The sequence below is a fragment of the Solanum lycopersicum genome, chromosome 3 (genome assembly GCF_036512215.1).
Source record: "Solanum lycopersicum chromosome 3, SLM_r2.1".
NCBI classification, from domain to species: domain Eukaryota; kingdom Viridiplantae; phylum Streptophyta; class Magnoliopsida; order Solanales; family Solanaceae; genus Solanum; species Solanum lycopersicum.
Genome location: NC_090802.1, coordinates 49,361,963 through 49,367,963, shown reverse-complemented (window position 1 = coordinate 49,367,963; position 6,001 = coordinate 49,361,963).

Sequence of the window (6,001 nt, the reverse complement as noted above, 5' to 3'; positions counted from 1 at the left end):
GAACCCTTTACTTTTTTTCTTTTTTTCTCTTTTGGAGTCCGGCAGTCCACTTGGATTTTGACGAAATTGAATTTTTTAGCGGTCTTCTCACCTAATTGTACGAACAAAAATATTCCACAAAGTAAACTAATTAACAAATATATACAGACCTCTTTACATTTAATAGTGTATTTTTTTCTCGAAATTATTTAATAGTGTATTTTAAAAGTATGTGTCCACGTGGATATATTACTATTTATAATTTTACATTATTTTTTATGTTCATGTGGACAAATATATATGTTTAAAATACGATATTAAATAATTTAGGAAAGTAATAGATCCTCATGAAAGTTTAGTATCGTAACAGTAAATTCGATCAAAATTGAATATTTTTTAGACCGTTATCCCTTGTTTTTATTTTCCAATAGCTATAAAAGACTATAATACATTTATTAAGATAGAATTAGTAAATATTTCAAATTAATTCTATAATAGAAAGTCTCAGTAATTAAATTTTGTGGTCTCTGATGTGTCCAGAAGAAAAATTTTGTGGTCTCTAATTGAAAAACTTATATTATATATAATAAATTTATTTTATTGGTTTCATGGATATGAGTGTCAATGAAAATTCTTTGTGGGACTAAAAATGTCAATGTCTCTTTCTTTTAGGCTCAAAATAGTGTTGGAAAAATGCGGATAAACACAAAAATATATATGGTAAAAGTAATGGAAATAAAATGAAAAACAACAACACCAAGAAATTTACGTGAAAACCCTTCTTAATAAGGGGAAAAAATACGAACCAAGAGGAACAACTGATATACTATAGTAAGGAATTTCACACAGTGTAGTCACGAATACAATACTCAAAGTGACTATTACAAAAAGGAACAATACTCTTTTGTTTCCACCTTACTAAAATATCGCTCACACTTTATTTTTTTTCAAAGACTATTTTTCTTGTATAGTCTATGAAATACCTCACTTTGCTCTCAAAGTAGTTTTTCTCTCTAGCTTTAGTGTGTTCTACAAATGAACAAGAATGCTCTATTTATAGAAGGATAAAATCATGTCTATGTCACTAATGACATTGGTAAATATAACAAAGTCAAAAATGGTTGCAAATCTTACCAATTTTCCAACCACCAAATCTTTTATTTTCAACTCCAATTACTATTCCTTTTTAACAATTACTTGTAGCAATTGAATAGCAAAAGTTGACCAAAAAATGGAATAGACTCAACAAATCTCCCCCTCCAGTCTCATTCACTGGAAGGAGGTATCTTTATCTTCTTTAGAGAGAGTTCATACCTATAAGTTCTTTGCATAACTCAAACTTGCCTTTCCATATCGTCTTAGAAGCATATTTACAGGATTTTCACTTGTGTGGATCTTTTTTTATGTGAAATGATTCACTCTCCACTTCCTCACAAATTCAATGATATCTGAGGTCGATGTGTTTTGTCCTTGCATGGTACATGAAGTTTTTGCTCAAGTCTATTGCACTCTGGGTGTCAGAATAGACAACACCAACTGCGTGAGCAATATCAGGTCTAGTTGTAGGACTTGTCTTCTTGCTCAATTTTATATGACCAGCAAGAGGTGTACTAACAGGCTTGGCATTGTTCATATTGAAGTGCTTTAATACACGTTCAATGTACTTCTTCTGGCACAAATAAATTTTTCTTTTTTCTCTAAGACGACTAATTCTTATGCCCAAAATTTGCTTGGCATGGCCCAAGTCTTTCATAGAAAAACACTTACACAACTCCTTTTTTCAGTTCGTCAATCTTGGAAGTATTCTTGCCCACAATCAACATATCATCCACATACAGCAAGAGGATGATAAAATCATTGTCAGAAATTTTTTGTACAATGATCTGAAGAAGTCTTCTTATAGTCTTGCTCCCCCATAATAGATTCGAAATTCTTGTACCGCTGTCTAGGAGCTTGCTTTAAGCCATATAGACTCTTTCTGAGTTTGCACACAAAATTTTCTTTACCTTCTACTTTGAAGCCTTCAGGTTGTTCCATATAAATCTATTTATCTAGGTCACTGTGAAGGAAAGTCATCTTCACATCCATCTGCTCAATCTCTAAATTAAGATTAGCAGTCAAACCTATAACTGTGCGAATCGAGGACATTTTCACAACAGGAGAAAATATTTCATCAAAGTCAATACCCTTTCTTTGACTAAATCCCTTAACAACCAATTTGGCTTTGTACCTGGGCTTCAAGTTGTGTTCTTCAACTTTAACTTTGAACACCCACTTGTTTCAAAGCTCTCATGCCCTTAGGCAATTTTACCAACTCATAAGTATGGTTCTCATGCAAAGACTTCATCTCATCTTGCATGGCTACAATTGGTTGATCCTAATGCTCATCTTCGATGGCCTCCTCATAACATTCAGGTTCTCCCTCGTCTGTGAGTAACACATACTCATCGGGTGATTAACATGAATTGTGGACTTTCGTAGTGGAATATTTGATTCGTCCACAACTTCATGAGCAACAGGATCATCAATAACAATATCATTGTTATTATGAACATCAAACATGTTGATTCGATATATGATTTTGGGCGTCACAATGATTATCAAGTCCAACAACATCATGTACATTTATGTGAGGAACGTCATCATGATGAACTATACCATCAAAACTTAAAGATTCTACCTTTTCCGCTTTGTCAATATCTTCAATAGTTTGATTCTCCATGAAAATAATATCACGGCTTCTCATAAGTTTCTTTTCAATTGGATCTTATAGCCTGTAACCAAATTCATCTAGGTCATATCCAATGAAGATGCATTGCCTTATCTTGGCATCTAACTTTGACCTCTCATCTTTGCACATATACAAAAGCTTTGAAACCAAATACTCTCAAATAGTCATAGAAAACATTTTTTTCATACCAAACACTATTTAGTACATCACTTTGCAAAGCAACAGCAGGAGATAGATTAATAACATGTGCAGCGGTCAATAAAGTCTCACCCCAAAATGAGTTTGACAACTTTGCTTCAGAAAGCAAACGTCTAACTCTTTCCATCAAAAGTCCTGTTCATTCTCTCAGCCAAACCATTAAGCTGAGGAGTCTTCTGGTGTCTAATATCTTGATGCTTGCAGTACTCGTAAAATGGTCCACAATATTCATCACCATTATCAATACAAATACATTTAAGTTTCTTTTCAATTTCTCTTTCAACTGAAGCCTGAAACTGCTTGAAGACACCTAACACTTGGTCTTTAGTCTTCAAGACATAGACCCAAAGTTTTCTTGAGCAATTATCAATGAAAGTGACAAAGTAGAGTGCACCACCTAATGTCTTTGTCTTCATTGAACCATATAAATCAGAGTGCACCAACTCAAGCAAAGGACTTAAGGAAATTCTATTTTGTTTATCAGCATAGTAGTGCTCACACTTTTCTAATTTAGCACTTTGGAAATTTGACAATAATTTCTTCTTGGCTAGAACATTAAGTCATTTCTCGCTGATGTGGCTAAGCCTCTTATGCCATAATATTGAAGAGCTATCGATCGCATTCACCATATCAACACAAGCAGAGGCGGTAGTCTAGTATAGACCACGACGTTTGTTACCACGAGCTACAACCAAGGAACCTTAATGAGCTTTCATTTTCCATCACCATTGGTACTAACATATCCTTCATCATCTAAAACACCAACAGAAATTAGGTGCAGACGAACATCAGGAGCATGTTTCACATTGTTCAAAACTAGTTTAGTTCCAACACTAGTTTTCAAACAAATTGTACCAATACCAACCACCCTAGAAACAGTCTCATTACCCATACTCAAGGTTCCAAAATAACCATAAGTATAGGAAGAGAAAAAATCCTTCCTAATGTCACATGAGATGCGGCACCAGTGTCCACAATCCAGCTTGACTCATCACAACCAATATTTATCATGTTTGCATCAAGAATGGTAACAAGATCTTCAGTGGTGACGGTGGCTAGGCAATTTTCATTGTCATTTTCTTTAATTTCCTCTTTGTTTTTGTTCTCCATCTTCAACTTCCTGCAGAACTTCTTCGTGTGCTCTTTCATATCACAATGATAACACTCAATATTCTTAAGTCTGCCTCTGGATTTTGCTCTTATTTTGTTCTTTATTCTGAGAACCACGAGTTTTGTTTCTCACCCTGGGGCTAGTTATCAGGACATCTGATGAAGAAGAACCTAGAGATTTTCTTCTCATCTCTTCGTTCAAGAAAAACTCTTGGAGAAATTCATAGAGATCACCCATCCGAAGCAGAATTTGACAATGACGTTCTAAATGTTTCCCAGGAGTCTGGTAGGGAACCAAGTAGAAGCAAGCCCTGAATTTCTTCATCAAATTTGATGTCCATAGCAGACAATTGATTCATGATCCCCTGAAAATTATTCAGATAATCTGTCATCAGAGATGCCATCATGATACTTAAAACTCAACATCTGTTTTATCAAGAACATTTTGTTGTTGTCAGTCTTCCGAGCAGATACTCCCATAAGGTTCCAGCATGTGTCTCCCCAGAGTTATGGTTCAACACATTATCGCCAACCCATTGCCTAATGAATCCACAAATCTGTCTGTGCAACAAATTTCACTCTTCATCTGTTTTATTATCAGGCTTTAGAGTGGTAAATACTAGTTTGTAAAAATTCTTAACATAAAACAGATCTTCCATTTTTCCCATCCAAATGGCATAATTAACACCATTCAAAGTAACAATTCTATTTATGTTGGTTCCATTGTTTTCCTCAAAAAATATTGTTATCGCAAATCAAAATAAATATTTTCTGATGTGAAAGTTCAGACTGTGCTGCAACCACAGAGCATACTCAGATAAAACCTTTGCTCTGATACTAGTTTGTTGGAAAAATGTGGATAAATACAAAAATATATATTAAAAAAATAATGGAAATAAAATAAAAAAATAACGACACGAAAAAATTTACGTGGAAATCTTTCTCAATAAGGGAAAAAACAACAGGCCAAGAGGAACAACTGATATCATTATAGTAAGGAATTTTACACAGTGTAGTCACGAATATAATACTCAAAGTGACTACTACACACTCAAAAGGAACAACATTCTTTTTGTTTTCATCTTACTAAAATATCTCTCACATTCTATTTTTCTTCACATACTATTTTTCTTGTATAGTCTATGAAATACCTCACTTTGCTCTCAAAGTGGTTTTTCTCTCTAGCTTTGGTGTGTTCTACAAATGAGCAAGAATGCTCTATTTATAGAAGGATAAAATCATGTCTATGTCACTAATGACATTGGTAAATATAGCAAAGTCAAAAATGGTTGCAAATCTTACCAATTTGTCAACCACCGAATCTTTTATTTTCAACTCCAATTACTATTCCTTTTTAACAATTACTTGTAGCAATTGATTAGCAAAAGTTGACCAAAAAATAGGATGGACTCAACAATAGTGAATTTGAAGTTTTTTTCATAGTAAATTCAAAGATTGAAAGTTGTGTAATGTCAGTCCTTCTAACTATTTTTCGTTTTGAATGAATTATTATCACTTTTTTCACGTTTTGAATGAATTATTTCGTTTAATTTTATGTATATTATTAATAATCGAACCAAACCGAATCAAAATTAATAAATATATATTATATTAGGTTTGATTTGATTTTGATAATTTTAAAACCGATTAAATTAATTTGATTTTGAATTTTACTAATAACGAATCCAAATCAACCCGTAAATACCTCTTAGTGATCGAAATTAATGATATCAAAGGTTATTAATATCATTTAGTTGCTCTTGTACTTGGCAATTTAGCACTAATTGTTTAAATATATTTCATGCAACTTGCAAGTATGATCAAATATAACCAATTGCTTTTGTTGTTTATGCTTGTATTCAAACAAAGACTAACGATGGGAATTGTTATTAGTCAATGTCTCAACTTTGATGAACATGCTATTTGTTCAATGATATTGGGCTGTAACAAATTTTGTAATGAATTTAGACAGAGTACTTGCAA